Source organism: Peromyscus californicus, unplaced genomic scaffold (genome assembly GCF_007827085.1).
Source record: "Peromyscus californicus insignis strain IS unplaced genomic scaffold, ASM782708v3 Scaffold_6__1_contigs__length_162567912, whole genome shotgun sequence".
NCBI lineage: Eukaryota > Metazoa > Chordata > Mammalia > Rodentia > Cricetidae > Peromyscus > Peromyscus californicus.
The window spans coordinates 21,813,244-21,839,375 of NW_026294584.1; the positions used below are offsets into that span (position 1 = coordinate 21,813,244).

At 40.8% G+C, this 26,132-nt stretch overlaps 1 long non-coding RNA gene across 2 annotated transcripts in view; it reads right to left on the reverse strand.

Moving 5' to 3' along the window:
* Nucleotides 1-6,122: 6,122 nt before the first annotated feature.
* The window catches only part of LOC128098180 (uncharacterized), a 63,784-nt gene continuing 43,774 nt past the window's right edge, over nucleotides 6,123-26,132 (reverse strand). For both annotated transcript variants that reach the window (XR_008214163.1, XR_008214164.1), the window contains exon 3: nucleotides 6,123-24,794. This is a non-coding gene — a long non-coding RNA (uncharacterized LOC128098180). The remainder of the gene's footprint in view (nucleotides 24,795-26,132) is intronic.

Below are 26,132 nucleotides of genomic sequence, written 5' to 3' on the forward strand. Positions count from 1 at the left end.
GATCTTCTCCTTGACTCCATATCTCTCTGTCACGATAGCCGCACCAAGTGCTTCGAAGGAGTTCTACAGTACGGGCCAAAGCTTGGGTTTGGAAAAGAGGCGAAGCAAAACGACTCTGTGGTTTACTGTGAGATCCTGGGAGGGGCTTTGCATGCAGCAGAATCTTTCCTCTACCAACTCTTACAGTCTACTATTCCCTCAGGAGTCTCATTCTGTTTTTTCATGGAAGCTTGGCAGGCTGAGTAAGAAAGACTAATTGGAGAAAAAGTCCTCTCAGCTCAGGTCTTCTTTGGCATGACCTGTGATGACAGCCCCAAGAGGAGACTGTGAGCTAGAATCCTTCTTTCATTGAGTCTGTCTTGCTGGGGGGAAAAACTGCTTTGTGTGATGGCTTTATGGCAAATGCTGGCAAAGACTTTGCCTGCATACTGAAAGAGAGACATTTCTGACCGCAGCTCATGAACCACACTTATTTACTCTGGCACATGCCCACTATTTGTTCATAGGCTTTCTGTCTCTACTAAATGTGTTCCAATTTTGGAGACTAAATCATTGCCAGTAGTTTCCAAGACATTCCGCTAGGCTAAGCAAAATTGCCCTAAGTGGTAGCCAGGAACGACTGGCATAGTATGGTAAATACAGACTATTTGCAGAAAATGAACGGCATAGGATATCTTATCTTTTCTGTGCTGCTGAGACCCATGGGTTGTATCCTTCAGAAAGGCATGCAAGGTGCTAACAGGAAGAATACAAGGATTTTTATCTGCACTAGAACTCAGAAATTGCACCCATGTTAAAAGTGATTTACAGCCTAAAACAGTTCTGGGTCCATGCTGTAGCTATATTCAGGAGGTGTGTGATAGATCGTAGCCTTATCCGTATCAACTTTGGCCTGTGATGGTTTTTAAGATGAACGTAAGAGCTGAGAGCAGTGAACCAATGGAGAAGGAAATGGTTATCTTCATAGATGCCTCACTAGCCATTTCTGTATCCATTTACCTCATCCCACTATGAATCAGCCCTGTGAGCCTAACTATGAAGGGATGGCTGTACCGAATGATGTTGATTCAAGATCTTGGATCACTGGGAAATTCTCTTTTTCTACTTAATCTTCTCAATTCTTCTGAATTACTCCAAATCTCACCCAACGCATACTACAAAGTGGGTTTACTATGTGACATTGCTTCCCTACATGTAACTTCTTTGCAGTTCTCTTACTAGATTTGTTTCTAACCAGAGAAGAAATTTTAACTAAGTGTGCACATGAAAATTAAATAAGTGTGTGCACTATAAAGTTGAAGACATTACTATTAGCTCACTAATATGACATGGTTTTGTTTGGAAAGAGTTTACTCCAAAAACAAATAAGCGATCAGAAATACCGATTTTCTTTGGAGGAGGCTAAAAGAATTTTTGCAAGTACTTATACATATTTTATGGTACCTCTTAAGGTGCACTGAAACTAGTGCCTTTCATCCTGAGGTGAAGCAAAATTAAATTGAAACAGGCCACAATTAAAACTCTCTGTGGTGGGTTAGAAGGGAGACAGAGGGGCCTACACATCTCTATTCATGTGTATTCTGTTACCGTTTCAGATATTTTAGCTTTGGGTAGTGGACAGCATGACGGAGGACTAGGTAGGAACAAGCTACCACATCAAACTGATAGTGGGCAGAGAAAACATTTGACACCTCCCGCCTTCCCTGCCCCTTGCCTGTTTTTAATTTTGCTAAATCACTCCCGTCTGGAGATTGTATATTTTAAGTTGACTCTCTGAACAACATAAAGGTACAGTGTCGGGGAGCCTGAGAAGCTAGAAAGCTCTAAGCCACACACACACACACACACACACACACACACACACACACACACACACACACAGAAGGAGCCGGGTGGGTGATAACTAAAATGACTTTAGTCTTTACATCATCTGGGGAGATGGCCCTTAGACACAGTTTCTCTCATGGTGGATTTAAAAACATTTTCAAAACAGCATGTTTCAAAATTTTAGGGGTGCTATCCTGGGAATATAGAAATAAGAACCCCTATTAAGTTTTACTGGAATAGAGATTCAACACCAAGAGAACTTCAAAGTGGGCCTGTTAGTCCACCAAAAACAAGCTGATAGAAAAGCAGAAGAGAATATTGAGGAAAACCCTCAAATATGTGCTGCACACACAGGCACACATAGAAACACCCTGAAGCCATAGGACTTATGTCCACATCAATTGTGGACATAGAGAAAAACTGAATCCTGCAACTGCATGTCCTGGGGTCTGGGGGAAGGGAGGGATTTGAAAGTCACATGTTGTAGGCACTGACTTTTCCCATGCATTCCCAGTGCACGCACACCTGGGTCAGGGCATGATGCATGATGATACCTTCTAACCAACGAGCAATGATGAGGCTCAAACCAGATCAAAGCCAGCATGGTTAAGCACAGGACTTGTGACAGAGTCAGTAATCAAAAACTGTTATCTGAAGTTTTTATCCAGAGACTTAAAACAGTATGTGGGGGCTTTTCTGCGGTGATAAACATTTTAGTTACAACCAGTGGTTCCCTTTCCTGGGGGACTAGTCGTGACCATAATCTATAATTGCTGTCATCATTGACTGCTTTCTCATATATGTGTTCTCCTGCACAGGTTAGGAGAGAGCTCTGAGAATTTAGCATGACGGCAGCATTGCACATCACAGTGATGTTTCTTGGCAGTATTGATAGTGTGGTTCCCAAGCAGGAGAAGAACAAGCTTGATGTGGATCTGTGCACAGAGATCTGTACCATGCTGCAAGGGAAATGCCTATTGAATGGCATTTCTTCATAGTCTAGGCAACATTACCATTTAGGGCAGTGATCAGAATGACTTGTGTATTCCTTCAGTACTAAAGGAGATTATTCAGTGGCCTCATTGGTTTCCCAGAAAAATCCCTGTGTCTAGACTCAATGCCATTCTTAAAAGTGAAGATTAACTATGACTCTAATTAGTTTGGATTACAGATTTTTTTTTAATTTGTGTGTATCTGTGTTTGTGTGTGGAGGCCTGAGATTGACACCAGGCGTCTTCCTGAATCACTAGCCACCTTATTTCTCAAGACAGGGTCTCCCACTGAACCTGGAACTCGTCAATTCAGCTATGCTGGCTGGCTAGCATGATGCAGGGTTTGCCTCTCTCACCTGACTCCACCTTCCCAGTACTGAGATTAGAGATGGGCTACTGCGCTCAGGGTTTGTTTGGTTGGTTGTTCATTGTTTGGTTTGGTTTTTGAGACCGAGTTTCTTTGTGTAGCCCTGGCTGTCTCCTGGAACTTGCTCTGCAGACCAGGCTGGCCTCCAACTCAGAGATCTGCCTGCCTCTGCCTCCCTAGTGCTGGAATTGAAGGTGTGCTCCACCACCGCCCAGCCCATACTCAGCTTTTGACATGGATGCTAGACATTCAAACTCCTACTTTTGCTGAGAGCACTTTGGCAGTGTGGCATCTTTATTAGTTAATAGTTAGAGGAGCAGTAGCAATCTTACTTCAATTGAGGGAACAGTTATTTAAAAATGACCAGAGATCTGTAAGGTATGGATGCTTGTGTACATACTTAGGCTAACAGTGAAAAAGTCTATGCTCTGTCCACATTTACACATGTAAAAGGTAAGTGTTTACATACAGAAACCACATGATTAGTGAGACCCACCAAAAGTGCTTGCCATTCTCACTGGGAATCAATATAAGTCACAGGGGAAATTTTTCTGTGTTTAAAGTTAAACTAGAACCCTACCTCAACAACATCTCAGTGAATATGTTCTATCTATGCAATGGCAATATTCGGAAAATCTTGAATTAACAGAGCAAAATGTAACCCAGTGTCAAATCAGAACTGGTGTGGGTATGTCAACAAAATGTTCCTTGCCTTAAATCATTATGTAATCAGAAACAGCACATCCTCAGTGCTGTTTGCAAAGTGATGGTGAGGAAGGGATTTGATCTGCAGTACTTGAGCGCTTAAAAGAAAACAGGCACGATCGATCTTGGGATTACATTGTCTAAGCAGGGCTCAGCTGCAGGCGCTTCTGAATCTTTTGTCTTTTTGATCTTTGAGGAATCAAACTATGGGGTGAGGCTGGGAGTGCCTGGGTGAGGGTGTATGTCTGTGGGAGGGGTGCCCAGTACCCTCTCTCAGTACCAACCTCCAGGAGGAGAAAGGCATGGATAGTCCTCGGTCTTCCTGTTGACAGAGAAGTCAGGCACATTCTCTGGCTGTTTGCTTCCCAACAGCACCTCCTCCCTCTGCTGTTAGGAGAGCTGCTGTACCAAACAGATGCTGTGCTCTCCCAGGCCCCAGGGCTGGCCCTTCCCACCCGCATGTAGTCTATGGGCATGAGTCTAAGGGTGTCTAATACTGTACCCTTCTTCCCCAAAATTTACTCCACCACTCCTGAAACTTCAACACTAAAAGGGTTTTTGTTGTTGTTGTTTGTTTTTGTTTTTTAACCAGGGACACAGAACATGCTTGATAAATGCCTTACCAATGAGTTACATTCATAGCCCCTCTGCATTTTTTTAAAATTTATTTTGAGACAGTCTTTGGAATTGTACACTAAACACAGTCTAGTTGCCCAAGCTGGACTTCAATAAGCAGCTGGGATTACAGCTAACTGAAAATTCACATTTTTGAGCCAAAATTCTGTTGCTCTTGGGTTATCTAGGCGGAGTACCCATCTTTACCCGCCTTCTTTAGGAGACACAGTACATTAAGCTCTCCATACGCTTTTTGCTGTCATCCTGACTAGATTATCAGGTAAATTTCTGTTCCTTTGGAAAACAGAAGCAAGTATCAGTGGGAAAGGGGGCTGGAATACAGTGGGAAGTTCAGTCTGTCTGAGAAGCAGACAAAATCCGAAGCATATTCACCTTGGTAAGATAACACAGTACAGGGGCTTTGAGTGGCCAGATAATGAAATTATGGGCCTAGGTGGGGGTGAGGAGTGTATAAAGGAGGAAGAGCCTTCGCAAAACAAGGACTGTTCCTGACCCTGCCAATGAGCCTTGCTAGTAGAGTAAAATACCTTCCAACAAAATACACAAACATGCAACTCATCCCCCACCCCAATGACCCCTCTTCCTACCCAGTCCTCTTCTCATTTTAAAGACCTGCAGTTTCTATCACAGCCTCTAAGGCTTTCTGTGAGCCATTCACAAACAAAAAAGCACAAGGAAGCTAGAGAGAGTTCTTTAGCCAAATGATCATGTCCCAGATTTCCCAATTCTGACACCCAAGCCTTGGATTTGGCACATCAATAAAACTTTGTCATCGTGTTGGCTGGAAGCCAGTGAATAAATCTCTTGAGAACTGCAAAGATGAGCACAGGCTATTCGCACTCACCTTGTCAAGGAAGATATAGTATACTCTATGTTATTCACACCCATGGTTAAAAATAGATAATAATTTTTGGAATCAGTTTTTTTTCTTTTTTAATTCCTTTTTAGATCTAGATAAATGTTTACTTCCCTTATGTAGGTCTTTATTCTTTAAGACACCTGCAAGTGTTTTTAGTGTACAATACAACCTATGAGATACTAACACGATCCCAGTAGAGTTGGTTTCCCAGAAGATGACACTCCAGTCCCTCAAACCACCTGATGCCACTGCTTCCAAGTCAAGGAACGTCCCTATTCACTCAGGGGCTGCAACACTCTGGGGACACTTGCCCAGGCCAATTTTCATAAACAGGCCCTAAAAACTCAGCAAAGACTCTATCTTCATGGATGTGGGAAGGATGACTGTGGTGTTTGTCATCTGTTTTCCCACAACAGGAGCAGGCAAGGTGGAAAGGAGAGAGCAGAACTGACAACTAAAACAGGGAGAGAGAGAATTATTAAAAGTTTCCTAGGGCTGTCCAACCCGGGTCCTTGAATTAAGATGGGCTGTAGGACTCCAACTTTTCTGCCTTTTCTACATTTTGACAAAAGCATGACATTTATTTAGATCAAAACTGAAGTCACATTATTAATATTTCAGGGTTCATCAGTGTTTGATGATGAAGTTAACTCTGCGCATAATAACAGTTCTAAGTAGTTTTGTTGCATATAGATAAAGATAAAAGGAGAGAAAGAGAAAAAGCACACCTTAGACGCTTTGTTTCAGTCAATTTAATTTTTTAAACAAGCTACACACAAAATGATAAAGTCATTACAAATCTATTATCCTAAATACAATGTTTTACAAAAAAAAATTACTTAGTCTCACGGAAACTATTTTTGCTAAGACAGAAAACAACAGAAATTTCCATAGTTTGTCAATGAATTACAAAATAGCAAAACAATTAACAGTAAAAACAATCAATGCCCTTTGGGGGTTGGGGATGCGGGGAGGCTAGGTTTTTATCTTTTCACAACTTATTTTGTTTGCATGATTCCACATTTTGAAAAACTTTTTTTACATTTTTTCTTTTACATTTAGTACTGTAAGGACAAATCTTTGAAGAAGGAAAGTTCTGACCGACTTTCCAAGATGTAATAATGAACCAGTGTCCAGGCTCCTCCTGCATCGGCCAAGAAGGGAGCTGCAGAAACCTGCAGCTTCAGCAGCCTGGCTCAACTCGGCAACTCAAGAGCATCTTCACTTGTGAATCAAGGAGATTAGCTAGTTTTAGCAGAGATCATCCTTGAGAAGGCCACCCAGATTCTCTTTCCAGTTACTCATAGCCCAGGAGCAATTCCAGAGACATTAAGAATCTCAGCCCAGAATACATGAGACTCACTGAAGCCATGTATACTGCATGGGGTTTTCCATTCTCTGAGCTGAAAATTGGCAGAAGAATGAAAGAAGAAAAGAGAAAAAAAGAATCTCAGAATGGGGGGAACCTCAGAGAAGAGAGTCAGCAGGAAACCTCAGCCCTTTTCTACAAGATAATGTTTCTATGGAGAAATGTCTCTTTCAGACTTTTGTGGATCAGAGAGACAGTATTTCCCCTGTACAAGGCTAGTGTCTCTGAAGAATTTTGATCTTGACCCAGCAAAAGCAATCTCTGCATTTGGTGTTCAGTCTCAAGAGGAAAGGTAAAACAAGTGGTCATTACTGAAAGGGTCCCAGTAATTACTTTAATGGGAGAGAGTGATTTTATGTGAAGGTCTTTGTGACAAGTCAGGAAGAAACAATCACAAAGGAAAGTGTTTTCACAGCTTGTGACAAGGTAATGCCAATAAATAGGAATGGTGCCTTGATCATTCATCACAGAGACCCTAATACTTGAATTGACCATATAATTTATCGTCCGAGCCAAGATTCTGGAGAGAGGGAAGGGAGCTGCAATTAACAATTATGCTGGAACAACAGGTAGGAACAGTTTAGACAAATGACAAATGTTCACCCTGTTAATACTGGAGGTGAGACTGGGAGAATGCTGGCAGGCAGTTGTCTAAGTAATGTTTACCGTGTGCGAATGGGCTTTCATGAGGGGAACTTACTACATACTCATTTTAACTGAGTGGTTAGTGATGTCCCAGCCATGTCTTCTTTTAACTGATTATTAAATCAGTAAGTCTTGCCTTTAAAAAAAAAAACAACAAAAAAAACCTTTTTGAACATTCATTTATTGTGAGTGTCTTTGTGCATGGGGCGGGAGTTATGAGTTTGGGCATACACATGCTATGGCACATGTGCAGAGAAGAGGAAAACTCTGAAGTCAATTCTCCCCCTCTGCCATGTGAGCTCTGGGGTATTGAACCCAGGTTTTCGGGCTTGGCAGCAAGTGCCTTTAGCTCTTAACCCACTGAGCCATCTCAACAACCAACCTCTGCACCCAGCCAGATCCTACATGTCCTTCTCCAGGGTCTAGCCTGGTGAATCTGCCTGATCCACCTCTCCATGTGCCCTCCCCAACTCCCAGATCTACCTCCACATTCCAGTGTCGAGTCAGGATGTGTATTCTGCATATCAACCCTGTCCCCTGTGTCCACCTGACTTCATTCTGCCTAAGTCATTTCCAACCTCTAGGCCCCACCTGCCTACGAGCTCTCTTCTACCCCAACCTGCTCTTTCTGTGTTAGACACTGAAATAACAAAAGAAGCCCACATGCCCAGATCTTAGCCCAAACCCACAGACAACAGGAAAGATCAAGCCAGTGTCTCCTCTACAAAAGCTCCCAGTCCTTTAAAAATGTTTGCCAATGATAATTACCTAGATGAACCCCAAGACGCAGAATTTAAAAGAACAATAATCATAGACGTCATCAAAGAACTCAAGGAGTTTAAGGAAGACACAAAGAAACAGCTGAATGAACTTAAAGAGAAAGAAGGTAAAGAGAGTAAGTGCCTGTGTGAGGCCCAAAGAAAACACAAACATAAATGACAGAGACAATCCAGGACTTGAGAACAGAATTCAACAAAGAAAACACTGAAAAAGGACTGAAGCTGAAATCAAGATGGAATTGAAAAACCCAATAACCAACTAGAAAACTCAACTTACAAGTAGATGAATCAAGCAGAAGATAGACTATCTGGACAGGAGGGCAAAGTAGAGGATTTAGACAAAATGAGCAAGGAATATGAAAACAATTCTTAAAGTAGAAGAACGGAGCAACCAGGAGATGTGGGATGCCATGAAAAGACCAAACCATCTCATTATGGGCATAGATGAGGAAGAAGAGTTCCAAGTGAATGGCAGATCTTCATCAAGGTCCTGCCGAGCCATCTCACTGGCCCAGCCTTATCTTTTCAAGGGGCTTATCTCATTTATATGGCAGGCATGCTGTAAAGGGCACTGGCCCTTGCTCATTTTTTAATACTGGAAACCAGTTATTCAAGGATTATCATCAGAACAGGAATGCCCATTTAATAAAGTGTACTTGACTTACCTGGACAATGGGAGTTTTTCAATCTTTCGGTACTTGTAATGATTTAAAGGTGATGTTCATTCCAGATCCACTTGGGGATAAGAGGCGATATTACACAGTTGAAACACAAAATGTTTGATGAATAAGTGAATGGCAAGAACTCAACAAAATAAGTGACTAAAAATGCAAACATACATTTAAAAACATAGATTTATTTGTATTCAACTCTTCCTATAAGAGATAAATCACAGGAAAGCCTAAAAATTGCCAGTCTCTAGAATCACAGCAAGCAAGCTGGTATGCAAAATCTACAGGAGCGTGTACCTCTCTGTAGGACAGTGCACTTCAAAGATGGAAGTCTTCCTCTTCTTTTCTTTTTTTAGTATTAAAAAATTGGGTTAAACGTATTTTCCCATTTAATTAAAATATCCTTTCCCTTCCTTACATAATACATCACCTTGGCATAGGAATTTGAATCTGGTGTAGAAGAAAACCCACCAACAACAAAATAAGAATTGGAATTGGGTCAGGAGGTAGCTTCATGGCACAGAGCTTGCTAGTGTGAGTGAATTCCTAGGTTTTCAAGAAGCAGTAGGAAGATCCTGGAAATCTGTGTAAAAAAAAATCATAAGAGATTGAAGAAACTAGGGTTCAGAAAATCAAAAGGACAGTTAGAGAAGACAACTTGAGAAACAATGGATGAAGAATACATGGAGTTATTTGTACTACTTTTGCAATAGTTGTAAGTCTATCATAGTTTCTAAAGAAAAGGTTGAAACAGGTTTTTTTGTTGTTGTTTTGTTTTTAACTTAAAGACAGGAGACAGTTTTAATGGAGAATTAAACTGTCTTAAGAATTCCATATAATGAGACTGTGCTAAAGAGAACTTCTTGCCATCTCTTTTGAAAACTCAGAAACTTCTTGTAAGCTACTCTATAACATCCTTTTTCTTCTGGATGTTAGAGATGTATTAAATGAGACAAAATAGCTGTTTTGTGTATTCCAGGGCAGGTAAATCATAAGCAAATATTAGTCAAATCCGTAGGCAGCCTATCAGGTGGTGCTGAAAACAAAGCAGTGTAGAGGGTCAACTGAGACAGCCTCGGGCTCCAGACTCTTCGCTCAAGGAAGATTTTCTGATGAGGTGACCCATGGGCAGGATAAAGGAAAGGAGCAGGCCAAGAAGAGTTTTCCCAACAGATAATGTAAGTACAAGAGTTCTGAGGAGAGCATGTTCCAAAGGCATCCGGGTCACTGTGACATGAAAACAGTGAAGGGGAAAGGATGGAGTGAGTTCAGAGATAAAAGGTGAGTCTAAGAGGCATCGCAAGCCTTAAAGTTCATGGAAAGGACTTTAGATTTTTATGCTGAGTACGACAGAAGCCATTTGAGAATGTTGTGCAAAGCAATGATACACTGTAATTTATATATTTAAAACACACACAGATTTTTAGATAAGTTAGATAAAAGTCTATATTGTTCTAAGTCAGGTGACTGGTGCTGATGCTGGACTAGGGTTTCAGAGAGAGAGCTAAAGAAAGTAATCAGATTCAGGATTTAGACAGGAGAGCGCCAATGGAGTTATCGTTTATCGACATGAAGAGGATCAGAAGAGACGGTGGTTCTGTCTATTCTGGATTCGTTGGGTTTGAGATGACTATTACAAAGTTAAATAGTACTGTCAGTGTCAAAAAGACAATGAATCTGTAAGCCTAGGTACAAACAGGAGTTTGATCAGATTTCAGCACGGTGATGTTATTCAAAGTTAAGGGCTACATAATACGACTAACAAACGAGTTTAAAGAAAGAAGATAGATGTCTCCAAGAACTAAGTCATGAGCAAGCCAACACTCCAGGGTGAAGAGAATAAAGAAGGAGATATTGTAATGTAGGGAAAGATCCAAGAGACAGGACAGCAGAGGAGTAACAGGAAAATTGAAAGTCAAGGGGGTGGGAGGAGGGAGGAGGGGGGAATCTGTAGATGGTATGTGGAGTGAGTAGAAAATTTCTTAATAAAGAAAAATGAAAAAAATTGAAAGTCAAAGAGGCATTTGATTAATGAATTGAGAAGATGAGAATCATTGATTTTGCAAGTAAATACCATGGCCTTGGAAAGAGGAATTAGGGAGAACATTTGGTCACAGCTGAAATTCTGAGAGAAGTGAGGTTGAGAATGAATGAGGACACGATGGCTTTATGAAGTAAGGGAAATGTTTTTTAAGAATTGCCACAAAGAAGTGTGGAGAAATGGAGAAAAAAGTGTGGAGGCAAACAGGGTTTCTTGGGTTTTGTTCTTTGAGACTGGAGACATACTGTACTTACGTGATAATACAAATGATCCAGAAAACATGGGTACTTTCTTAAAGAGATGGGGACGGGGAGTTTCAGTTAACCAAAGCGAAGTCTCTAAAGTGAGTACAAGGAGGTTTGGGCCACATCATTCTGGATTAATTACAAAGAAAATGGGGGTGGCTGGGGACGTACCTCAGTTGGGAGAGTGCTCACCTAGGGAGTGTGAAGCCCTGCTTATGTCACACCTAAAATCCCAGCACCTGGGGTGTGGAAGCAGGAGGATCAGGAGTTCAAGGTCATCCTCAGCTACATATCGAGCTCAAGGCCAGCCTGTCTCCAAAAAATTAGTTTATTTGACCTAAGAAGAAAGTGGTTGACAGACAACACACAGTAGTGTTAGTATGATTTCTTAGTGACAACCTTATCTTAGCCCTGTTGATGCTGGGAAACAGAGGAAAGAGTGAGCAAAGGAATGGGAGATTCAGGAAGCCTCAAAGAGGAGATTGAGAAAGAGACTGGAGCTGGGTCCGTGAGATACAACATGAGCAGCTGAACCAAAAAACTGGTCTGGCAAGCCTTGTTTAATGTACAGTTTGATTAATGTTTTAAGAATTATTTCTAATATATTGATGTGTGGTGTGCTTGGTATGAAAACAGTCAGATAAAATAGTGCATAGGGGCCGGGCGGTGGTGGCGCACGCCTTTAATCCCAGCACTCGAGAGGCAGAGCCAGGCGGATCTCTGTGAGTTCGAGGCCAGCCTGGGCTACCAAGTGAGTTCCAGGAGAAGCGCAAAGCTACACAGAGAAACCCTGTCTCGAAAAACCAAAAAAAAAAAAAAAAAAATAGTGCATAGGATAAAAAAAATGAACACACATTTTCTTTCTCCCCTGAGTGTACCCCTATTAACACTTTGGTATGCATTCTTTATATGTATGTGTACACCATACGTATACATATCTATATACTTATGATTACTTCACAAAAGCCAGATCATATACTATTTATACTATTCTGTAATTTGTTCTTTATACATAACAATATGTCTTTTGTACTTTTCCATCTCTATAAAACTAGCTCTGCCTTCTGCCTTATAAAAATGTGAATAGATAATACACGAATATGATACACTATATATAGGACAACAGGATAGTCTTCCAGTCTTCCAGCCAATTTCTCCCTAGAGAAAACCACTATTAGCACTTCCTTAAATGTCTTTCCACAGTCACACAATGCATAGAAACATATTGAACATACATATGTATGTGCATATACAAACAGTAGCACACCACACATATTTTTCTGTACTTTGCCTATTCAAGTCCAGTTATATATCTTGAAAGTGATATATAGAGAACTACCCCATTCCCTTAAATGACAACATAGTGTTCTATTGTATCTTTATTTTATCGAATTCCATACTTGGGCATTTCTAATTTTTCACACTTAGCTAAACACAACCACATTAAATAAAAAGTAGCATGTACTCAGCAACAACACCAAAAAAAGGAGAGAAAAATTAAAGCTATAGAAGGCCAAAAAAAAAAAGCAGTTGAGAGCAAAACCGGGTGGTGGCGATGCATGCCTTTAATCCCAGCACTTTGTGAGTTCTAGGCCAGCCTGGTCTACAGAGCGAGATCCAGGAATGGCGCAAAGCTACAGAGAGATACCCTGTCTCAAAAAACCAAAAAATCAAAAACAAAAACAAAAAGAGAGAGAGAGCATGTAAAGAATTGTGTGTTGAGGCTAAGTGTAGAGCTGAGGTAGAGTAATAGAGTCCTTGCATAGCATGCACAAGGCCCTAGGTTCCATTGAGCAGTGCAAACCAATATATATATATAAAAAGTCTGAGGCTAAAGCTTTGTCTAGGAGATGTTGAAGTAACTATTTGAAAGACAATTTAAAATCCTAAGTGCCAATGTTCTTATCAAGAAAGAACTGGCTTTATTACTTTCAAGCAAGATTCATGAAGGAGGAGCACCTCTGTTTTGATGCCCTACACCTCTAAATTAACCTTGATGCAACATCTTTCTCCCTCTCCTTTTCTTTTCTTTTTTTTTTTTTGTTCTTGTTTTTCGAGACAGGGTTTCTCCATGTAGTTTTGGTGCCTGTCCTGGATCTCGCTCTGTAGACCAGGCTGGACTCGAACTCACAAAGATCCACCTGGCTCTGCCTCCCGAATGCTGGGATTAAAGACGTGAGCCACCGCCACCTGGCACAACATCTTTCTTAAACCAGTCGATAAATAGTTAAAACTCAGCTTCTAAACTTACGTGGAGATTCATATCCACATGAGGGTCACATAACTGAATGTGGGGGTTGTGAAGAATATAGCAGTGAAGGGTTTCTGAGTGTGCAGTAACCAATAGTTAATTTAATTCAAATGAAAAACAAATCCGAGGTGTTTCTGGCCATGCTCACCTGTGTGGCATCCCACAAATTCATTGTGTCCTTTTCCTGAGGGCACAGAACATGCACATTTAACACTTCACATGTATGCAACAGCAGTAAATGCTGACCTGAGAATGCTCTATTCCGTGGATCACAATGTTACTATTATCTCTATAGTGCTTTCTGCCAGCTTAGAGACACAGTGGTTTAATTATAGAGAATAGAGACTTTTACTGTTTACTTGTCATTATTTCTGATGTGTGGGTATCAAACTGGTATATTTTTGGATTGGATTGGATTCAAATGTTTGATTTTTAATTTTGTTATTTACTGACTTGGTTTTGTTCTTTAATTTATTGAATGGATTTAGACAGAATTGCCAACAATCTCTGAAATGACCCTAACTGTACTTCTGCCATTTTTCACTCTTCTGTCATTTTGCAAATTTTTATACGAAGTAGTATTCTCAGTATTGATGGTTATAAAATCAAAATAATAGTCAGCTCTGGAGAACGTTGAAGATGTTCTGTGTCCTGCCAATATCAAATAGTCTACCAAGAAGTAGTCTACCTTCTGTCACAATGAGCAAGCACCTGCATCTCTTTAGTACACAGTTCTTTTGTTTTTGTTTTTTATCTTTAATATATAGTAAAATTGTCAAATGATGGTGGCACATGCCTTTAATCCCAGCACTCGGGAGGCAGAGGCCTGTGAGGTCAAGGCCAGCCTGGTCTACAGAGCAAGTTGCAGCACAGACTACAAAGCTACTCTAAAGAAAACCCCTGTCTCGAGAAACATATATATATATATATATATATATATATATATATATATATATATATATGAATAATTTAAAACATATTTCTGAATGATTTTTTAGGAGTAAATGTTTGATTTATAGAACTACTTTACATACCTGGAGTCATATAAAAATTTTTCAAGGGAAAGGGACCATGAATGAAAACAGTTTAGGAAACCCTGGTCTAGATGGTCCCTTTGGTTACCAAGCATGCCTGGCTAAGAGGCCAGGCTAACACGCCCCTGTGTGACAACGGCTATTGTGATGATATTTTTAGAGGGGTATATTATACAGATTGCAATCAAATTAGAATTATTGAAATTTATTTGTCATAAAAAATGAAAATATATAGTTCCTTTTAAAATGAATTATTAACTAAATTGACAAAACAGGTTTTTTAGAGTCAGGAATCTCTTTTCAGGAGGGGGGTGTTGTTGTTGTTGTTGTTGTTTTGTTTAAGATAAAGTCTCTCTATGTAGCCCAGTCAGGGCTTCAACATGAGGTTCTCCTATTAAAGCCTCCTAAGTGCTAGAATTTCTCTACCCAACTGAGTAGAGGCTTGGGGTGTGGAGGGATGCCCGTTCTGTGACCACTGGGTAGATGAGCGAAGTTCAGTCATCTGCTACTCTTTGCTTGGATTAAGTGTCTCTCCTTCAACATGCTGGAAGAAACAGGCATGTGCATGTACATGGCAGATGGGTTTCAAGCATGGTGCTTTTTATGCAATCATGTTACTATCACTGGTCAAGTGAAGGATGCAGGGATATTGGAATCAAAGAGATGTTTATGTGAGAATCAGCAGCCTTTGCTCACTCCATGCCTTGTGCCTACCTACCTCACTAACTAGTAGAGAACCTTTAAGAGAGCCAAAGCTTTCAGTGGCTTGTTCCATAAGTTATGGGAAATAAGTCCTGTGGTTTTTGTTTCATTTGTATTTTTGCTTTTCTTCCCTTTGTTTGTCTTTTTTTTGGAAATCGTTTTTTTCCTCAGATAATATATCATAATTACAGTTTCCCCTCCCTCTGCTCCTCCCATTTCCTCCCCACCTCTCTTCATATCTAGATCCACCCCCTTTCTGTCTTTCATCAGAAAACAGGCTTCTAAGAGATAACAATAAATTATAATGTAATAAGATAAAACAAAAACTAACAAATTGGAATTGGACAAAATAAACAAACAGAAGGAAAAGAGTCCCAAAAAGCATAAGAATCAGAGATCCACTCAGGAATCCCAAAAAAACATAAAAACACTAAACTGGAAGCCATAATATATATGCAGAGGACCTAGTACAGACCTGTCCAGGTCCTGAGCATGCTACTGCAGTTTTTGTGAGTTCACATGAGCTTTGCTCATGTTGATTTAGAGGACCTTGTTTTCTTGGTGTCCTCCATCCCTCTAGCTCTTATATTCTTTCTGCCTCCTTTTCCGTAGTGTTCCCTGAGCCCTGGGGGAAGGGATTTGATGGAGACATCCCATTTAAAGCTATTTCAATGTCTCTCACTCTTTACATAACATCTGGCTATGGGTCTTTATATTCCCATCTGCTGCAGGAAGAAGGTTCTCTGATGATGGCTGAGCAAGAGCCCATTCTATGAGTATAGCAGAATGTCATTAGGAGTCATTTTATTGCTTTTTTTTTTTTTAGAACAGTAGTACTTGGTTTTATCCTAAGTCCCTGAGCTATTGAGTCTCAGGTTTTTGGTCACCCAAGAAGTGTTGGGTCTGGATATTTCACGGAGTTGTCCTTAAATCAAATCAGATATTGATTGGTTACTCCAACAGGCTTTGTGCCACCATTGCCCCAGCATATCTTGCAGACATAACAGCATCGTAGATCAAAGGGTTTGTGGCCGGGTTGGTGTTTACATTTCTCTTTGGTACCATGTAGAGCACCTTCCTGTACCAAAGACAGAAGCACATAGGGATGAAGGCTTTATTTAGGCACCAGCTCAATTTCTCTATGTTCAATGATTGAAGCATGTGTTTTAAACTATGAGAGGTAAACATGGCTTTCATGTCAAGGAGACCTGGGGTTAAATGTTGGCTATATTTCTTATTGACTATATAATATCAAAGGACTTGTTTAATCTTTACATGGACTTTGTCACCTGAGAAGCACTTAAGTTAAGGTTGGCATGGGTCTGCCACATAGGTGCTTCTTACTAAGAAGTTATGCCTTTGATCAATTTGTGAGTGGAACTTAAGCTTCTACTCTGAACCACAAACTTAAGGCAATAGAGATGGTCAATTGCTTCTCTCATAAATGGTTTCATGGGATTGCAAATATAAAGTATATAAAAATAGAATTATAAAGTTGGATATAGCTTTATAGCTATTAAGATCCTCCTCAATAGCCCTTCTTTTTATAAATGAGGGAAGCAAGGTTCAGAAGATCAAGGGACTTGCTCCAGGTCCCAGAACTGGTAGGAAGGTCAGAATTAGAGATGTTCCCTCTTTTCCAGCCCCACTGTTTCTCACCTCTTGCCACTTTCAAGCCTCATGTTCAATAAAAAATGAAAATGATGTCCCTTAAGCTGGTGGTGAGAATACCATTCTCTACTATTACAATATAACTGTACTCAATGTGCATTATCACATAGCCTAAGTCAAATCCTGTGGCATGGCCCTCATTTCACCAATGACAGCACCAGAAAGCATGGAAAATCACCTTTGTCACTGCAGAGGTGGATCAAAAGACCCAGCAAAAAGTAGGCAACAGCTGAGGCTTCAGGACCCATCCAGAGTTGTTGGGGGAGACTGGGGATAAGGAGATGAGTTTCATATACCCTACCAGGCCCCCCAATCAGCTTTCCCAAGCTGGACCTGTGTCGCCTGATCCTAGACCTCCCTGGAGGAGTCCTAAGATTCCTAAAAGCCTGATGCATTTCCCATAACGGCTTATCCTCCACTACCACAACCTGCCTTCTCTACTTCTACCCTCTACAGATGAGTACGTCTCCACTGTGTTGATGCTACAGTTCCCCCAGCCTGGGCATACAGGAAACAGAGTCAGGTGACTGCCTAACACCCCATACCTCTAAAGTCAAGTCAGCAGATAATGTACCTCGGGGGTGCGGGGGAAGAAAAACAGAAAGAAAGAAAGAAAGAAAGAAAGAAAGAAAGAAAGAAAGAAAGAAAGAAAGAAAGAAAGAAAGAAAGAAAGAAAGAAAGGAAGGAAGGAAGGAAAATCTTCTGGGCTCCTTCTCTAAAGCAAGCTAAAAACAAACAAACAAAAAACAGCCGGGTGGTGGTGGTCTATGCCTTTAATCCCAGCACTCCGGAGGAAGGGGCAGGCAGATCTCTGTGAGGCCAACCTGATCTACAAAGGGAGTTCCAGGACAGCCAGGACTGTTACACAAAGAAACCCTTTCTCGAAAAACAGAACAAGGACAACAACAGAAAAACCAATTGAATAGCTACGCTCCATGTCTGACTCACCAGACTCATTGGTGAAGGGGAAGGTCATCCACCTGGAAGCCTACCCAGTTCATTCTGGACACCTGCCTGTCTACCCAGGAGTGACTACTGTGGGAATTATCATCAAGAAGACTTCCCCAAACCTTGACCTGGAGTCTGCCTCTGCATATATCCTGGAAGTCACACAGGACTCTACTTCAGCTCTGCCTACCATTATTTTTTGCATGGCCTCTAGCTCTGTGGTGGCCATATAACCCAGCAGACACAAATTTTCAAACTCGGCTAAGTGTTGACCTAATTCTAAAGCCCTCTGATGGCAGCTTTGCCTCTGGGAGTCAGTCATACTCCTGAGTACTCTCTGCTAAGCGAGTGCCACCTTGTCTCTCTCCTCCACATCATCATTATAATTAATAAGCAACAATATCATCCCTCGTGGTTAGATGCTTATTAGTTGTTAACTGGCCTTAGCATCATTATCTCATTAAGCCTTTCCAGCTAAATTACTTTATCAGCTTCCCTCCGAAGGGGGTCTGTGCTGTCTGCTTGCAAGAAATCCTAAGCACAAACAGGGGAAAGTAAAAGGGAAATCACAGGCACTTAGAGCAACTCCCAACATGAACTTTTTTTTTCAATTAACATTGTGTCTACTACTTTACATTGCTATAAATCCTCTCATGTAAGTGTTTCAAATAACACCCAGAAGCTCTTTAACTTATGACAACCATTTTTATGGAGGGTGAAATGTTGCAGAAAACATATTATAAAGTATTTACGACAACTTAAACTTCCTCCCTCCTCACTACCTATGCTTGTATTTGGATAATTGGCCTCTAGTTCTTCTATGGAATGTTAAATTTGGAAATCTTATATTAAGGGCCATGAAGAGGCTTGTTCACATATTCCCCACTTCAGTTACTCTAGTCTCAACCTTTTCTTAACTTCCCGGATAATGCTTACCTTTTCTTTCCGTTAATAGCAATCATTTTATAAATCAACCTTTTACAAAGGGAGACGAAGACTATTCTCCTCATAAATGAATGGCGAACACAGACTAATGCACTCCTCTGGATGTGCTTTCATTCCGAAAGAAGAGTGACATTTACTGCTTCTCCTATTGTCCTGACTTTATGTGTTAACCATGAACAGTGTGGGTCTTTTCCACCTCTCTCTCCAGCTTGTGCGCCTTCCCTAGAGGTCGGTGAGTCGCCATGCAGAATTGGAACTTGCCTTTTACAGCCTCTTGGTCACATTTTGTTTCCCATTCCAATTATGTCCTCGCTCCTCTGCCTTCCTCAGTCCTTAATCATCTCCACATAATTCGTCATTCACCCTCGCTTTCCCAAGTAATCTCCCCTTTCTAAATACGTCTTATTATCCCAGCCTCCTTATTGCACACGTCCTTCAAACCCAATTGTTCATTTGATTTCCCACAAATTGGGCCATCATACTGGGTATGCAGCCTTTTCCTCTGTTCCATTGTCTTGTTCCTCTGCCTCCATCTCTACTCACTAAATCCTTTATTTCCATCAGAGCAGGCCAGGAGTTGACATGGTAGAGATACGTCTCTGTCTCCCTGTTTGTTTACCCTCTTGTTGAAACCCAATTATCATTATAAGGGGGGAAATTGAGATTTGTAACTGGAAAGCGCCCCCCACCACGGAAGCAATTAGGGTCTAGTTTGTTGTTGTTGTTGCTGTTTGGTTTTTGTTTTTAAATCTCATCAGGGACAATAAAGAAAATTCATCCTCAGATCAAATAGTATAAAATAGTATTACTCTGAGATAGATTAACCATTTTTTTTTCTCCTTCAGAGATGAAGTCCAGCATGATGTCCAAAAGACACCTTCTGGGTTGAAAATCAACCCTAACTTTGAATCTCTCTTTACTCTGGGTTTCTTTTCTTGTCCATTATTTACCTTTCCATTTTTTTTATGTTTTATTTTATTTTAAAAACTCCACAGGCTCCAAGGGCCTTGACCTTCCTCTGTATTTACCTTTAATTTTTAAAAACCTCAGGAAGAACTCCTTTGAAAACTAGAGACATTCATTATTTTCATTTTGATTATTTTCTCAGCCTCAAGACCCTCACTCCCTCCTGCTTTTTCAGCGAACATGTCCCTTTCTCAGATTTGTGTCAGGGACAAAAGGTCCATTTCCCATCTTTGCTCCTTGTCACCTTCCCATTCTCATCTCTTCTCCTTAGCTGCTTGATTTTACTCCATATACACCCTGTGTTTTATGCTGACCATGCTTTGCAGTTGGTATGGTTGCCGAATTTCCCCCGCCCTGTCTCCTGGTCAGGAGGGCAACCATGTTGTTCCCACAATGCCCCTGGATGCTAGCAGAGGAAAGGCATCATGATCATGTACTTCATTAGCCATAACACCAAGATGGTGGAATTAAACACATCAGTGTGAGGGCACACTCATTATCTTATGCTTGTAGGAAGAATTGCAGCAATTCCCCAAATTCTATCTTTTTATTGAACTTCTCTGAAGAATAGTGCTCATTTTTCAAGGTTATTGATTTTCCCTTTCCATCACAGGTATATAAGATCCTCACATGAGAAGAAGTTTAGTGAATTGTAAGCACAGAAACCTGGCGTGCATTTCCCACCTAATCTGCCCTTCTTTTACTGTAGACTGGCAATAGGTATAGACTGCTTGGGTGAAGGGAAAACCAGCATTTTGAATTAATTGTCTGAATGTGTGTTTCTTTGAAAAGAACCTGAGCTTCCCTAAGTTCATCCTTTTTTAAAAATAATCTAAATTATCTAGTGTTTTTTCTAAAATATGACCCTTTTCTCCCTCAGTTTTCTATTACAATTCACACACGATTTCTCTTGAGGTTCACTAGAGTCTAATTTTCTTCATTATTCAATTTGGTTCCTGTTAAGTGAGACAGACATTCACTAGCAAGAAGAACATTTAAATTTTGGCAAATAAGTTCATTAGTATTCAGAAAGCTTTGCCACCCTCGTATTTAATAAACCTTTCCATTACAGAGTAAGAAATCGTACAAAATAGTCAAACAAATTAGCAATGGGACCACCAAGAGAGTACATTCACCCTTAACAAGGAAATGTCTCAGTTTATCAGTTTTCTGTCAATCATTAAAACAAGAAAGATGAACCTTGCAATTATATACAGGGAGACATAGCTCCTCATTCTTTCCACCCTACCTGAAGCAGAAGAGTTTTAATTGCTTGGAAAAAATCAGATTTTTCCTTTCTCTTTAGGAATAAAGAAAACATATATAGGTTGCTTTAAGGTCAATGGCTGGAACTACAACACACTAGACCATTCAAATGAGAAGCAGGAAGAGCAGTCTATCATCTCTATATTTTGTCTTCACAGAGCTAATATTCAGATTCTTGGGAGTGTGAAAATGCTCAACAGACTGTTCTCCTCATTAGAATGTTTAGAATTATATGGATTTACTGATTCCACTTCTGCAGAAAGGGAGGAATGCTGCACTAAATATTTGAAAACGAACTGGGCATGGTTACATGACTGTAATCCCAGCGGTCTACCCATATGGAGGCAGAAGAATCAGAAGTTTGAAGCCAACCTCAGCCACAAGGTCCATTTGGGTTACCTGTGACTCTGTCTCAAAGCACAAAACTTAAAGTTCTTTTTTTTTTCAGACAATATATTTTTATCACGTACTTTCCAACTCCACACAGATCCCCCCTACCTCCCTACCCAACCAACTTCCTGCTATCTCTCTTTCAAAAGAAGTGAAAAGCGACAACAGAAACAACAAAAATCAAAACATACAAACAAACTAAAAAAGAAAGAAAATCAAAGACAAAAAAAAAAACACAGAAAGGATACACTAGACATGGATTCCAAAGAATTATAGTTGAATGCTTGCTAAACATTTAAGGTTTTTTTTTTTTTCCATTTATTTTGCTTATCTTTGTTAGCATTTAGGCATCTGCACTGGCCTGCCCTTAGGGTCCTGACGGGATATACCTCAGCTGCAGTCACTAAAAGCAACCCTGTGCACGTCTGCTATGTTTCCTTATAAAAGGTGGGCCTTGTACACCTCCCATCTCTCTCTCTTTCTCTTCCTTCGCTCTCAGCCCCAGGGACCGGTCTCTGCCCCTTTTTCTGCCCCTTCTCTCCCCTTCCTTCAATAAACTTCCTACATGGGCCTTGTTGTATGGAGTAACTCCTTTCCACTGTTTTTCAAATACAATAATCTTGGCCTTTTGTTTCTCTAACTTCTTATCGGAAGAGTTTATCTTATGAACTTTATACTGTCTTTAATATTTTTGCCAAGTAGGAAATAAAGACAAGAAGAGGAGATGAATATTCCTTGGTAGTGATATATACCTAGAAACAGTAAGAGCCCTTGATCATAGAGAAGTGTAGACATTGCCTGGAGGTACCTATTCCTTGACCTGAACTGAAAAAGAAAGTGAAAGTCAAGAGCCATTCATTCCCCCACTTATGTCATTAAACTGAAATGTCTGAAGTCATTCCCTATGACAAAAAGACTCAAAACAAATAGTATATGTCAACAGCTCTGAACCTGAAATTCCACTGTTTTGTGTATCTTGGACTTGAAGATAAGTATTCAGTAGATTTGTTGATAATGAAATAGAAATGAGAAATTGCTAAAAGGATTCCCAATGAGGTCAGAGCTCACAGCAACATTTTTGTCTCATTAGTGTTTTTCCATTCCTTTTTTAAGAAGTGGCAAGCCATGGGGATGATACAGAGAAAAACAGTGCATAGAAAGTATGTCTATTTATTGAGAAGTATTTTGGGGTTTAGATTCTTTCTGCTTGGGCAAGGACAGGTTGCAGAGAGTAGAGTGTTTGGTGTTCTCCACAGGCTGGAGGGTGGTTCTTCTGCACACATCCCGGAAGGAAAATGTCCCTCTTCCTTATACCTGGAGAAAGTTCTTTTTGTGGTAATCCTGGGTCTGAATGGTTACTTAAATGTCTATCTTAGTGTTTGATAAAATTGCTTAGGTGGTCCCTGTTTGCATGTGGTTACCTCAAGGGTGCTACAGCACACTGCCTAGATACAATTGGTTCCTGCCAAAGAAAGTGCCAGAAGGTAGAAGTAAAGGAAAGGCTCTCTGGAAAAGTGAAGGGAGTCTGGGAAGTGTCAGGTTCAGCATGTATCTCCAAACCCAACATGTATCTGATGCACAGCATGTAGTGTAAGCTCAGTAGAGATGTGAACAAGCAAAGGACGTGAGGAAAGGCAGCAAGCCGCAATGAAGGAGGACTTAGAGTTAATGTCTTCTTAACTCCACAGAGGAACTCAATGTGTACTTAAAAAGTTGATAAAACAGACATCCCCTCAAAAATAAAAAAAAAAGTTTATGTAGATGCTGAATATATATGATCTAGCATCTGAAGGCAGGGTATTTTGAAACTGACCCCTGTAGCCCGGGGCCTGATGTTAAGACTTTCAGAGTGTCAGGTGGTGATGGCACACACCTTTAATCCCAGCACTCACTCAGGGGGCAAAGGAAGGGGGAGCTCTGTGAGTTCAAGGCTAGCCTGATCTACAGAGCAAGTTCCGGGACAGGCTCCAAAGCTACACAAAGAAACCCTGTTTTGAAAAAAACAAACAAATAAACAACAACAGCAACAAAAAGACTTTCAGAACTAGAAGGGGTTTTAAAGTCACTCAAGAGACATCCACAGGGAATGGGAAATGGCTTGCCTACAATCACATAGCTTTTTAGTATTATAAAAAAAAAAGAAGGAGGAGGAGAAGGAGAAGGAGAGGAAGGAAGGAAGGAAGGAAGGAAGGAAGGAAGGAAGGAAGGAAGGAAGGAAGGAAGGAAGGAAGAACTAATACCAAGGTGTCAAAGTTTCCCAGCCCAGCATATTTCATACTGTAATTTCCACACAGAATAGAAGCAATAGTTGGTTCAGAATCCCATCCCTTTTTGTTCCCTGGTCTAAATCACTTCGTATTTCCCTCCCCAGAAGCTGCAAACCTCAAGCACTTCCCCTGACATCCCAGGACTTTGGCTAGGGAAAAGCAGTCCATGTTCACAGATTGCTTATAAAAGGTAGGCTTAGAGATACTTGGCCACTGGCCATGACTGCAACATTAGGAACTCCTCCTCCCCAACTAGTGGCCACACATGTGCTGTAGCCACTGCTTTTCACCCCTACAGGGACTCTGGAGTGTAAGCTTCATGGGAAAAGAACCATGTCTACCTGCTCCCAGTTTCTGTAGAGTCTACATTGTCCTTAGTGGGTTGCTGGATTGCAAAATATGACCAGTAGTACCTTGTTTCATGATTCTGATCATGTTTCATAATGCTCTCTTCTACGTAACTAGCAATGCCATGTTTCAGCCAAATATTTTAAAAGAGTTCAGTTCCACCCTGTGACTCCATTGCTCTAACAATCTCAGTACAGGATGTCACCACCTGATCTACAAACAGAAAGTTGGAGGAGGTTTGAACAGCTGTTATCATTGACCTTTATCCTACAAGAGTCAATGCCAACATCTTCCAGGTTAAAAGTGCAGATCTACAGTGCAGAGAAGCAACACAGAGACTAATGGGTTGGCGTCTCTTACTAGCAGGAGGACCACTAGAAGACTTAGTCTCCTCTGAATCACAGTCCAGCAGGAACACCCAGATTATATATCTCAGTAGGGACCAAAAAGAAGCCCTGCAGGAAAATGTCACATTCCTCTAAATTTCGTTGTTCCTCACTTTCAGCCTCTAAGGAATTATCAGACCATTCCTCTCCCTTCCACACAGCATATTTTCTTCTTCTTCTTCTTATCTTTCTATGGGTCGGACAGCACACTGTTGACTGTTGGCACTCTAAGAGGTCAGTCCTCCAATCTGTGGTCCAGCTGGTCCATCTCTGATCTGACCCTGATGAGAGCCTGGCTAGAGTGAAGGAATCGAAGAAGGAAGTGCAGAGGGAAAACAGCAGTGGATAAGACTGGATGGCCATCCATGGAGTCTTCTGGAAGCTGGTGTTCAGGGACCAGTGTTCAAGGGGATCCCCAGCAGTGGCGAGGTAATCTAGGGAAATGTTCTTCCAAAGGAGTAGGCTTCCCTCTGGTTCTCAGCAGCTGTAAATTATAAATCAAAGATTATAAAGTTAAGCCACAGCACAAGTGGGGATCCTGATGAATACATGGCTTAAAGAAAACCTGATGAAGGATTCATTGCCTTTTAAGTGAACTCTGTGGTTTTTCAGACAATGAAGGAGACTGTAGGAATACAGAAAATATGCCTAAATATCCTGGGTTCCTTCATCAATTATGCAATACCAGGAAAAAATAAAAAATAATAATTGCAATTAAATCCAAGTGAATCTGTATGCATAATGTTTATAATATAAGTGAGCTAAGGTGGGATGTAAGAGAATGAGGAAAGAGTCCAGGAATGCAAAACTGTTGTTCAGTGTTGCATGGAGTTGACCCAAACAGAGTACTGATTGGACAAGCTAAGAACCAAGTACACGACAATATTCGGGGACAAACTTGGACCCATGTTTGGTCCCATGAAAGTCAGAAGCACAGCAACCCAAGCCATGTTCAGTTCCTGGACAATTGGTGATTGGTTCCCAGAGTCATTAACAAAATAGAGCAGAACGACCCTCTCCAAAAGGTAGTCTAGATGAAGGATTTCTAGTTTAGAGCCTATCTAACAAAATCATCAAAGGCATTATATTATAGTGCCACCACTTTCGTAATGAGGAAAATGACCAAACACTTGCTATGCCCACCTGTCCCTGTTCTCAAGTCATGGAACCCAGAACCTATATAGCATTTAATCATTCACATTCACTCTAGTTTCTCTAACATGACAGAAAGCAGTTAAATGGAAAGTCTTCCAATCACGAGATCTGTATTTTTCATATTGGAGTATTATTAACAATTGCTGCCAGGGCATGGCAGCACACACCTTTAATCTCAGTAATTGGGAGACAGAGACCAGTAGATCTCTGTGAGTTCAAGGCCAGCCTGGTCTCCTCAGCAAGTTCCAGGACAGCCAAGGCCACATAGAGAGATTCTGTCTCAAAAAAACAAAATAAAGCCAGGAAGTGGTGGCACACATCTTTGATTCCAGGATTCAGTAGGCAAAAGTAGGAAGATCTCTGTGAGTTCAAGGCCAGCCTGGTCTATAGAGAGAGTTCCAAGATAGCCAGGGTTACATAGAGAAACTCTGTATGGAAACCTGTTATGGAATATTGTTTTAAAGTGTGTTGCATTTTTTCCCCTACTGTTTTTGTTAACAATGCAAGGATGTGTTACATTTGTTTGATTAAATAAATTTAACCTGTGAGCAGGAGACTGAGTCAGCAAGTAGCTGACAGGAAGTGGTAGGGAGGAACCACGTATAGTGGGGGCTGAGCAGAAGGACGGTTGGGTTTTTTGGAAGACGCCAGCAAAGGAAGAAGGTGA